Below are 13,539 nucleotides of genomic sequence, written 5' to 3'. Positions count from 1 at the left end.
AGAAGATATGCTATCGTCTTTGAAAAAGAATGACATTGTTGGTCACCGTTGGTCACTGTCCACGCTTCACTTACGTATGCCTTCAGGAATCGTTCGAATGCGAGTTTCACAGTTTAGATCATTTTATAATTTCGGAATGTCATCTGGAAATGCCTCTGTATTAGATACTTTAATGATTTGATTATAATCGTGTCCTTACAAAATTTATATTGACTGCTTCCGATTTCACCTATGCCGCGTAAAATAACCATTGATCATGCAAAGCCTCAACTTCGTCGATAGAAATACGATTCTTCACCAATCATCTGGAATATTCTTCCATTTTATTCAATCATCCTATATCCGTTCGAATCACGAATCTCATTAAATTTTAATAATTTCATAAATTAGGAAATAATGTTTTAACATGTTGATTCAAAACTTACGCTCGTCTTTCACGGAAACTTTAAACTTTCTTCCTGTTAGTAAGTCTACTTGGTCCTCCAAATTAACAATACTAAGTCTAAATCCATTCTTCTTTTAGATCATTTTCTATTTATAATAACAAGAACTTAAGTAGTAATTCGACAACCGAATTGTAAAACTCATTTTATTCAAAAATCTTCTGAAAGTTGGTTAAGAAAATATTTTTCGAAAGCTCATTTTAAAATTTTAAAACTCAAATATTTGGTCGTCATTACTATATAAGTTACTTGCTATTCTTATAATTTGTTAATGAGATATTTAATTAAAAGAATGCCCATATACGGGTCTCTCCACCTTGGTACATCCTCTACTTTTCCTTGGATTCTGTTCGCACTTATTAGTCGACGAAACTTCATTTACCGTTGTATACCATTTTATTCCTAACTCGAACCCAATGCTGACGTCTGCCATTGTCTTTCATATTCTTGTCGTCGTCCTTGACGTTATGCTTACAACTACGCATGTGATTCGACATTCTGTCAATAGATAGGGTCGCACCTTCATGCTAGTCTTACCTATGCCTAGGAAGGTAGATATCATCCCTCGCGCAGCTCTCGATAAGTGATAAGAATCTTCTCGCAAAGGTGGTGCCTCTAAAACGTGCAACGTTGGTTCTTCATCAGCTTCTCTCAACTCGTTGCCTCCGGCGTGAAGCTCGTCCTACTACCTAATTCTAAATTAAATCATACCAGAGCTCACGTAGACTCTCTTTCACAAGTTCTCACAAGAATCAATCGCATTTTCTTCAAAACCGCATGAAAAGTAGGGTAATATACCCAATCTCCGTCGATCTGTCGATTCCTCATTACTATAGAATCTGAGAACTCAATATATCTATAGCGTTGCTATATTCGCCTCACACTTTTCTCAACAATCCTATCTTATTATTTCCATATCGGATCTGTTAAGCCTAATTCGCACTCAACTCAACTTAACCTGAGCGTGCCTAGCTCTTTCCTATCTTATATGGCCTATCACTCCTATCTTACCCTCGCATATTCTTATTTCAGTGACCAATAACCTGTAGCTCTGATGCCAACTTGTAACAACCCAAATCCGGGGTCAAGATTTGGTGTCACGAAACAATCTTTATATAATATAAAATAATATTCAATTAACCCCTTGAATCCGGATCGTTTACAGGTTATGGTATGAAACAAGAATCTAACTTTCTACAATTCACATCAACTACAATACAAGTACAAATACCTTATGCTAATGCAATTATCTTATTTTTATAACATCTATGTCCTCTCGCAGCGGAGATCTCTCTAACTTCTGCTGTCTAACGAAAGCTATTCACTTTTATCCTTATCTGCTTCTGAAAGAAATAATAATTTACAAAGCAAGAGTGAGCCAAAAATACCCAGCAAGTATATAATTTGAGTTTTAAGCATTAATATCAAAGGAAAATTTTCCGGACAAAATCTTTAAACAATTTTAAACAGTGTTATTTATTTGAGTGAGTTGAGCGAATAAACGTTGGATGTCACCGACCTTTGATTATAAATCCAAAATTGACAAGCGATTCCCAGATTCATCTCCAGAATCAGGGTTTTGTCCGGTTTTGAAATCATAAAAGTTTTGAAAGAGAATGTCGTTAATGGTGATCAACAACAAATTAGACTGGACACTAGTTTGCATCTATATCCTGCTAATCAGTCAGGATACAGTGCAGATCTATACTTACCTGTATAGATCCGGTCGGGTCCCCAGGCACTACGGCCCATCTCACGGCACCGGTCATGTCCCGATTCTTAGGATTAAGTAAAACTTAATCCCACACATCATCATTATCCAGCCCATGGAGTATTTTGATGTCAAATCATTTTGAATTCAAAACATCCCAACTCAGGGTTCGCAAATAACCCGAAAGAATGGGTATTTGCTCAAGAGAGCAATCGAATTACAGGAATTATAATGAAAGGAATATGCATAATCAGAGTAATTAGAGCGAAATGTAAAACATTTAACTATTCTGAACTTAGAATAGGAACGAAGAAATAATTGCAGTAATTTAAAAGAAAAATCAGGAATACTTGCCTCGAGAAGCTTTTAACCACTATTATCGGTTGACTTTTGAATTGCCTTGAACGTTTGGTTTTATCGTCAAACCACTATCCTATTCTGGATAAAATCCTGTCCTTCATGTCCTTCGATTAGAATCTTGTTGAGTCTGATAATTAATCACTAGATCATTCCTAGTCCAACGTCACGTCTCGGGTCTTCCGACTAAGACCTACAGGATTGAAATACCCTAATTCAGATACAACACCACTATCCTATTCTACCCATATGATTTCATAACCCAACTCATATTTATATGTATTATTGAAATACACATGGCAATTATGGTTCACATCTTCGAAGCTCGGTTCGGTGTTTATTTTCGAAAAATATGTATACTCGTCATTTTGACAAACAGGGTAATCGATTGTTTATAAATTATCTTGTCTCAACCGCAATTAAGTTCATATAATATAATTATATAGTTATTCGACGTTTCCGATAATTATAGGTTACGTTCCCGTATTTTCGGAATAAATTTTCCCGAAAACTGGGCAGCGTTTCCTTTATTTATCGGCCTACCCGTTGAATCATTTTGACGTCAATCACAACAACAAACAATAGCAATCATCCAATTCACAACCAATTTCACCAATCCTCAATCACCGATACAAATTAAATTATTAATTATTTTTCATTTTCGTTGCGTAATTAATACCATGAACTAATTTATTTAATTTATAAACGTAGGACTCAAATAAAAATCATCATTGCCCACCGCCGGCTCGCCGAGGCTCATTGTCGACGGCGGTAAAATTCGCGGGTTCCCGTTTATTCAGGGATTCCAATCGCGAATCCCACCAATTAGTTAAAAAATTTCGCACAAAATTATATTTTATTTGATGAAATCTAAATCAATTTAACTCCTACAGGAATTAATGAAACAATATATAAAAAAAAAACGAACCAACCATCCCACGCGCCTACGCGCAACAAAGAAACTGAATAGAAAAACAAAATCGGTAATAACCAACTCAAACAGCCGGCCAAGAAACCGGAAAAAGGCAGGCAATTGAAGTTTATCAGGCAACACCTATACACGCACACAGCAAACACACACACATGATCGCACACACGCACACATACGCACACACACACACACACAGAGGATATACCCACACACACACCAACACGCGCCGCACAATCACTCGCCGGAAGACAAGGAAAGGCGGCGACCGGAAAACATAATAACGGCCGGACTAAACACATGCACCACAATCGGAGGTTGAAGGGAGAAGAAGAAGAACTCACGAGGAAGCAATAGAGAAGGGAAACAGGAAGAGATGAGAAAGGGGATCGAGTGAGAGAAAAGTGAGACGCGAGAGAGAGAGAGACGGGAGAGGCGGTGATATGAGAGAGATAAGAGAGATCGTACAGGAGGAGAATAAGAGAAAATGGGGCAAAAATAATATTCATCTGATTTATTTATTCCGGAAATTCTAAATTTCGAACCAGAATACATCATTTTAACGAATATTTTACGGTTAGAAATAACCCGGAAATTTACCGGAACAACTAAAATTTTCTCAGAATAAATAGAAATTAATAAAAAAAAATTCAAAATTTTTAAATTATTTTTAAAACGTATACTGGATCCGTACCTAACGATTTAACGAGTAAATGCGCAGGTGAATAAAAGTCAGAAAATTGCCGAAATAGTTTTAAAATTTTCAAAGGATTCCAAACTTAATAAAACATGAATTTCATAATTTTTGAAGAATCCTGGAATTAAATACTGATTTTACATTTAAGTGCAATTCAGAAAATCATTTAAAAATAATTAATCAATAAAATATTGATTTCTAAATTTTATATATTCCTAAAATAATAAATAAAATTATAAAGAAACAAAAATAATTTTTAAAATCTTTTTAACATTTATAAGAATAAATATTCAATAAAATCATTTTGAGAACACATTAATACCATACAGTTCAATAATTATTTATACAATTAGGGTTTGTATCCAACAATTTCCCAAAATTAGCAATAAGGTAACACACAGCTAACAGAACCATCACGTATTTCATTTATTTAATAATTCGATAATTATATTACATATTGGATCCGAAAATAGGTTACTTAGCCTCTAAGTAACTGTATAACGATACAATTTTATAACCAGATTTGGATAATTATCAAAACAGAGCTTCCTATAAAATACTTTATACAAAAATAAGGTAATAATGTCTCGCCTTTTGAGAATATGGATTTTTATCGATATATAAAATGATTTGCGTATTGAAAATTTTACGCCGGGACTCATATGGGTCAAACCGTATCCCAGATCGAAAAAGTCAAAACACGAAATGTGTTCAGAATTATCAGATTATGTTAGGAATGAGTTTTCGGAAGAGTTTCGGGTTGTAAAAACGCAAAAACGGTTGAAGTGGGACAATTTCTGATTCTAAAAAGTAATTTTATAATTACGTCAAAATAATTATTAATAATTCTATAAATTCTTATAAAATCATATAATAACCCAAAAATTACTAGAAAATACCAAAATTATCTACATTTAATTCTGGATAATTAAAAATTAAAATATCTAAATTTTTATCAGAAATAAACATCAAATATTAATATCAATTATCAAATAATTCACCAAAATTCACATAAAATCACATAATAATTATTTTATGATAAAAATAATTATATAATATTTCTCAGACGTTACACAGTCAGCCAAAATAAATCTCCATGTTTTAGTTGCAGTATCCTTATCCTTCAGTAAGCTTATTGCTCTCTTGATTTATGTGGATGAAAAGGTGTCCATTAAGTTGCTGCCAAGAAATGTGAAAGACCCATCCTGATAGTATATTCTTACTTCCCTTAGTGTTACAACCCAAACTCTGACCATTTCTTCAGCTAATTGTTGAAAGTAGTCTTCATCTAAGATGCACCGGTTTAGAGGTAGAAAATCACTTTGATTATAGCAATTCCAGATGGCCCTCTCAGTAACTTGTATTTTCTTAGGTTTTCTCCCAACAGACTTGTAGTGAATTTTGGTTGATGGCTTGACAGAAGGTAGGTTTGAGATTTTCTTGAGAAATGTTTGATTTGATGTGATTGGTATTTTCAGAAAGGTGTTAGCTGTTTCTTTGTACAAGTAATTAGGCTTTGAGGTTTGAGGAGGTTAAGTGTTTGAGTTTGTTGGCTTAGAGGGTTGAGCTTGGTTAATTTGGATTTTTAGGGTTTGTTATTGTGGTTCTTAGCCATCTTTTCTTTCTTATCCTTTCATCCCCTTTCTTCCTCTCATCTTTCTTCCTCTTTTCATCTCATTTCTTCTCCTTTTCTTTGTTTCCAGTTGCTCTAGAAACTGACTTGGATTTGAGCCAGAAGATATTTGCTCATCATGCTTCTGCTCATCATTATCCTTGTCATCTTTTAAATTGAATTGAGTGGTTGGCAACATGGTGTCAACATTCAGTAGATACATGTCTAAGATCCTTATAATTTCCATATCTTCAGCCTTCTTGTTCTTTTTGTACTTTAGATTAGACTGAATAGTCATGATAAGCCTCATGTTTGATCTGACATAATTTTTGGGAACAGTAAGTTGTTTGCATTGCTCGGTTCTTGGACAGATGTAGGCCACCCCTTTGTTTGGATATAGATAGGCTTCAGAAAAAGCTGCAATCTGTGCATTTTTGAGTTCATGAAGAAGCTGGGTGTCCTCTGTGATGACTACATGTACTTTGTCAATCACAAAATCCAGTTCAGATGCCCTTAGAGTTCTGAGATTTAAAATTGACACCTGAAGACATCTGTTCACACCACCATCATTGATGTTGACAACAATCCTCTTCTGTAAGTAGTTCTCAACATTCATAATTACTGCCCTGATGGAGTTGATAGTCTTGGCCAATGCTCTTTTGAATGTGATGTAATTGTTTTGAAGAGACGTCCTCAAGACTGCAAGAAGTTCATTGAATTTTTTATCTTGATTTGGTCCTTCTGCAGCCTTGATGAGTCTTTATTTTCCCACATCTTGAAATTGTTGAGTTTGTGAAGAACTGTTAGATATATTTGTGATGTCATGACTAATATGATTTGTGTTTAGTTTTCAGATCTTATTTAACAGGACAAATCAGTACTTAACTGGAAATCAGTACTTATACTGAAGTCATGACTTAAGATATCAGAACTTAAGTTGTCAGAACTTAAGTTATCAGGAGATATTTATCAGGAGATAATATCAGGACTTAAGGAGACTTTCAGATAAGGAAGGCGGCTGATTGAAGGAAAGAAGATCGAGACAAACATAAGAAGAGATATGCTTGGAGAAGAATTCTATGAAGAATAGAATACTTGGAAGAGAAGATAAATGATTGGTATATATATTAGGAAGCAGAATCATATTCGATATCAATTAGAAGATTATCTTGTAACTGTGTAGTATATAAACACAGACATAGGGTTTACACTAGATGTGTTATCTTAATCGAGATTATTATTCATTGTAACCCTAGCAGCTCTCGTGATAATTTGTTCATCACTGAGAGAGAACAGTTCTTTGTAACAGAGTTTATTGTATTGAATAAAATCTGTGTTTTGTTACTTGAGTTCTTATATTCGATTTGATTGTAGTAAACACTGTATTCAACCCCCTTCTACAGTGTGTGTGACCTAACAAGTGGTATCATAGCTATCTGTTAACATACATACAGTAAAGATCCAAAAACAATCATGTCTGAAGAAGCACAAACTCTAACCAAGCCCACCAAAACTGAAGAAACTCCAAGGGCTCAAATCCATAATCGATATGAGACTATTAGGGTTCCCATACTGAAACCTTCTGAGTATCCCATATGGAAGGTGAGGATGTCTATGTTTCTGAAAGCTACAGATCCAGAATACCTTGACAGAATTAATGAAGGGCCACATAAGCCAACCAAGCTCTCTGTTGTAGTTGCAGATCAGCCAGCACAGACTGTACCAAAGGAGAAAAGTGAATATACAGCTAAAGATATCTCATCTATTGCAAAGGATGCAAAGGTAAGACATTTGCTGCACAGTGCCATTGATAATGTCATGTCAAACATGCTAATTAACTGCAAGACTGCAAAGGAGATATGGGATGCCTTGGAGACAAGATGCAAGGAAACTGATTCAATTAAGAAGAACAGGAGGACTATACTCACTTAAGAGTATGAGCACTTTGACTCAAAACCTGATGAGTCATTAACTGGTTTATATGATAGATTTGTCAAACTCTTGAATGATCTGTCACTGGTGGATAAGGAATATGATCTTGAAGATACTAATCTCAAATTCCTTTTAGCTCTTCCTGAAAGTTGGGATTTGAAAGCCACGACTATAAGAGACAACTATGCTCTTGATGAAACTACTCTTGATGAAATTTATGGTATGCTCAAGACTCATGAACTTGAGATGGATCAAAGAAGCAAGAGGCATGGGAGAAAGTCAAGGACAGTTGCTCTTAAGGCTGAGGAGGAATCCCCTAAAGTGGTTGTCTTAAAGAAAGGTAAAGGAAAGGCTCTCATCACAAAGTCTGATACTGAGTCATCAAGTTCTGATAGTGATGAGGATTCAGAAACTGAAAGTCTATCTGAGATGGATCCTGATGAAGAGATGATAAAGCTGTGTGCTCTTATGGCGAAAGGAATCACAAAGATTGCATATAGGAAATTCAGAAGGGGAAAGAAGTTTTCCAGGAAAGGTGCAAGTTCTGATAAGAAAGGTTTCAGAAAATCTGAAGGCAAAGGAGGAAAGTTTGACAGAGGAGATTACTCAAATGTCAAATGCTACAACTGTGGTGAGAAAGGCCACATATCTCCTGATTGCAAGAAAGGAAAAAGTGATAAAGACAAGGCTCTTGTCACAAAGAAGAAAAGTTGGACAGACACTTCAGATTCTGAAAGTGAGGTGAACTATGCCTTGATGGCAAATGCTGATAGCAATTCTGAAGCTGCTGAGTTAAAGGTACCTCAAACAACTTATGCTTTTCATACTGATGATATTACTGAGTTGAGAAGATATTTTAAAACCATGTTCATTAGTTATTGAGATCAAACTTTAACATATGAAAGATTAACTTCTGAAAATCTTGCTTATAAAAAGAGGAATGATTTTTTAGAAAAAGAGTTAGTTATGTTCCATCAAACTCAGAAAGATAGAGATGATGCTTTCTATGTTAGAGATGAAGTGCTTAAAATGAATGAATCTCTAAAAACTGAGTTAGAAAAGGAAAGAGAGATTATCAGGACTTGGACTAACTCTGGCAGAACAACTCAGAATTTTTTAAGTAGTGGAAATTGGAAAGAGGGCTTAGGTTATGGAGATGATAAGAATAATAAAGGAACTGTAGAAATTGAGCCTATAGTTGTTAAATAAAATCCAAAGGTAAATCCTGTTAAGTTTGTAGTTGTAAAGTCTGGTATTGATAAATCATAACTTAAAGAGAAATCAACTTTTGACAAACTAAAACAGGATAAGCCAACTGAAGTTAACATAGGCATAATGACAAAGAAGCAGCTTAAGCATAAGCTGAAAGAAGTTAAGAATGTAAACAAGGTAAAGCCACCTAGGAAAAATAGGAATGGAAAGGAAGGTGTGAATAAAAGCAATGATTATAAGCCTGTTCCTAATGCTCCTAGAAAGAAATGTTATAATTGTGGAAATTCTAACCATCTGGCTTCTTTTTGCAGGAAGAATAAGAACATAAACTCCTTACCTTCAAAATCAGGAGTTAAGAGTCAGTCTGTTAGATATAGGCCACAAAATCCTTGTTTTCATTGTGGTAGTTTATGGCATTCCATTTATACTTGTAAGGAATATCGTAGTTTGTACTATGATTATTATCAAATGAAACCTTCTTTAAAGAAAGTTAGCATTATTCCTTCTAGTGTAAGTTCTGATGCAAAGTCTGATACTGTAAATTCTGATAAGAAAAATGTTAACATAAAATCTGATGTTAAATCTGCTGCAAATGTTAACAAACTTAATAAGGCCAAAGGATCCAAGCAAGTCTGGGTCCTTAAAACTAATCATTAGTGGTCTTTGTGATTGCAGGGCAACAGGAAAAACATCCTAGTTTTGGACAGTGGATGTTCAGGACATATGACTGGAAATAAAGCCCTGCTATCAGATTTTGTGGAGAAAGTTGGCCCAGGTGTTTCTTATGGAGATGGCAACATGGGAAAAACTCTAGGATATGGCAATATCAATCTTGGGAATGTCATCATTAAAAAAGCAGCTCTAGTCTCAGGACTTAAATAAAATCTGCTGAGTGTTAGTCAAATCTGTGACAGAGGTTATCATGTGGATTTATTTGAAGAACACTGTGAAGTTGTAAGCAATTCTACATGTAAAGTTGTTCTGAAAGGATACAGGCATGGTAACATTTATGAAGCGAAGCTTTCAACAAGTTCTGATGGTTCTGCAATCTATCTGTTAAGTAGAGCATCAATTGAAGAAAGCTGGGATTGGCACAAGAAACTCTCTCATTTAAATTTCAGCAATATAAATGAACTAGTCAAGAAAGATCTTGTGAGAGGACTGCCAAAATCAGTATTTGCTCCTGATGGCCTTTGTGATTCATGTCAAAAGGCAAAATAAAGAAAATCTCCATTCAAGAGCAAGACTGAATCTTCAATTCTTGAGCCTTATCACCTACTACATGTTGATCTATTTGGTCCAGTGAATGTCATGTCTATTGCAAAGAAGAAATATGATATGGTCATAGTGGATGAGTTCACCAGATACACATGGGTGTATTTTTTTATCGTAGATAACCCGCAGCTGCTACCCTTTGGGTGCGCACTGGGTAAACCCTACGAGCTCACGCAATAGCCTGCAAACCATGTGAACCAAGGTAAACCGCGTTTAAGCGATAGGCTCTGACTCAGGAGGCATAATCATAAATTCTCCTCCCGTGGGATTCGAACCTGTGACCAAGAGGATAGTTTTCCTCTCTTTAACCAGCTGAGCCAACCCTTACGTGCCACATGGGTGTATTTCTTGCACACAAAAAGTGAAACTGCATCTATATTGATTGATCATGTCAAATAACTGGATAAATTGGTTAAAGACTCTGTGAAAATCATAAGAAGTGATAATGGTACTGAGTTCAAGAATTTGATTATGGAAGAGTTCTGCAAAGACCATGGAATCAAGCAGGAATTTTCTTCCCCTGGAACTCCACAACAAAACGGAGTTGTTGAAAGAAAGAATAGAAATCTTATTGAAGCTGCACGAACTATGCTTGATGAAGCAAAGTTACCAACCTACTTTTGGGATGAATGTGTGCAGACTGCTTGTTTTACTCAGAATGCAACACTTATCAACAAGCATGAAAAGACACCATATGAGATAGTGAAGAAAAAGAAGCCAAATCTGAAGTTTTTTCATGTATTTGGATGCAAGTGTTTTGTTCTTAAGACTCATCCTGAACAGCTATCCAAATTTGATCTAAAAGCTGATGAAGGAATTTTTGTTGGATATCCACTTTCCACAAAAGCCTTCAGAGTCTACAATTTAAGAACAAGGGTTGTCATGGAATCTATCAATGTCTCTTTTGATGATAAGAAGATTACAGGACTTAAAGATTTCAATGATCATGATCAGCTGAGATTTGAAAATGAAGCTTTAAATTCTGATTCTGTAAATCCTGACAGTCTAAATCCTGATACTGCAAATTCTGATGGATTAAACTCTGATGTCATTAAAACTGTGGTAACTACGCCAAAGGAAAATGCACCTGTGCAGGGGGGGCATATTGAAGATACAACCACATCTCAAGAAGCATCAGAATCTAGAACAGGCTCATCAAGCTCTAATTCATTAAGTTCTGATAATTCTGGAAACTCAAATTCTTATAATTCTGGAAACTCAAATTCTTATAATTCTGGAAACTCAAATTCTGAAGGATCCAACTCAGAGAGCATAATTTCAGGGGGAGCATCAGAAAATGTTGATGGAGACAACATGGATCATGGGGGAGCATCCAGTTCTAGAGATAACCTTCCATCTGCAGGGAAGTGGACAAAAGCACATACACCTGACTTAATTATTGGAAATCCTGATGCAGGTGTCAGAACTAGAACAGCTACATCAAATGCATGTCTCTATCATTCTTTTCTTTCTCAGGCTGAACCAAAGAAAGTGGAAGAAGCTCTTCAAGATGCTGATTGGGTGCAAGCAATGCAGGATGAGTTAAATGAATTTGAAAGAAACAAAGTCTGGACCCTGGTGCCAAGACCAAAGAACAGATCAGTTGTTGGTACAAAGTGGGTGTTCAGAAATAAAACTGATAGTTATGGCATAATTACAAGGAATAAAGCAAGGCTGGTTGCAAAAGGATATTCTCAATAGGAGGGAATTGATTATGATGAAACATTTACACCAGTTGCTAGATTGGAAGCCATAAGGATATTTTTATCTTATGTTGCTCACAAAAAGTTTACAGTCTTTCAAATGGATGTAAAAAGTGCTTTTCTTAATGGAGAATTGGAAGAAGTATATGTTGAACAACCTCCAGGTTTTGTAGATTCAAAATTTCCTCATCATGTCTACAGACTTGATAAAGCACTTTATGGCCTTAAGCAAGCTTCAAGAGCATGGTATGAGACATTAGCTCAGTTTCTTCTGGAATGTGGATTTAACAGAGGGACTATTGATAAAACATTGTTTTATCTCAACCATGGAAAGGACTTACTTTTTGTGCAGATATATGTTGATGATATTATTTTTGGTTCTACAAATGACAAACTTTGTAAGAAGTTTGCCAAAATGATGCAGTCAAGATATCAAATGAGTATGATGGGAGAACTTAGCTATTTTCTAGGCCTTCAAGTCAAGCAGAATGAAGAAGGAACTTTTATCTGTCAATCTAAGTCCACCAAAAATTTATTGAAGAAGTTTGGAATGCAAGATTGTTCAAGTGCATCCACTCCTATGGCCACTGCAAAAATTGGATAAGGATACTGGTACATCAGTATATATTACTGATTATAGAGGTATGATTGGCTCACTACTCTATCTAACTGCAAGTAGACCTGATATCATGTATGCTATCTGTCTTTGAGCAACATTTCAAGCAGATCCAAGAGAACCTCACTTAACAGTTGTGAAAAGAATTTTCAAGTACCTTAAGGGTACAGCTGATCTGGGATTGTGGTATCCTAGAGAATCAGACTTTAAGCTAATAGGTTACTCAGATGCAGATTTTGCAGGATGCAAAATTGACAGGAAAAACACAAGTGGAAGCTGCCAATTTCTTGGAAGCAGATTGGTTTCTTGGTTTAGCAAGAAACAAAAGTCAATTTCCACATCAACTACAGAAGCAGAATACATTGTTGTAGGAAGCTGTTGTGCACAGATTCTTTGGATGAAGAATCATTTACTGGATTATGGGTTAACATATTCTAAAATCCCTATTTACTGTGATAATCAAAGTGATATTGCTATGACAGGTAATCCAGTTCAACACTCAATGACAAAGCACATCAGCATAAGGTACTACTTCATAAGGGAACATGTGAATGAAGGTACAGTGGAATTGCATTTTGTTCCAACAGATCAACAACTAGCAGATATCTTCACAAAACCACTATGTGAAGCTACTTTTACAAGATTGGTAAATGAACTTGGAATGGTTTCAGGTTCTTTCTCTAAATCTGCTTAGTTTATGTTCTGATACATCAGACTTTATGATCAGTATTTAAAGATATTACCATCTTTGTGTATTATATGCTTAAATTGAAAATTTCTAAAGTGCTGATTGTTGTCTGATGAGAATTTCTAAACTCTGATAGTGATATGAATGTTTCTGTGACTATTCAATCCAATGAGGATAACTATGTTAGATGCTGACCTAGTAGTCTTTAAATATACTAAAGATCCCATGTTTGAAGTAATTGTTTATGTGGAAATCTTTTGACACAAGCAAATTATGATACTGAGCTTAGTTATGTTTACTTTGTGTATCTTATTATTAAGTCAAAAACTAGAATAGTGCTTTTTATCTGTTAAATTCTGATGTTT

This window comes from Apium graveolens, chromosome 3 (genome assembly GCF_009905375.1).
Source record: "Apium graveolens cultivar Ventura chromosome 3, ASM990537v1, whole genome shotgun sequence".
In the NCBI taxonomy this organism is placed as follows: domain Eukaryota; kingdom Viridiplantae; phylum Streptophyta; class Magnoliopsida; order Apiales; family Apiaceae; genus Apium; species Apium graveolens.
Note: the sequence above shows the minus strand (reverse complement) of the source record.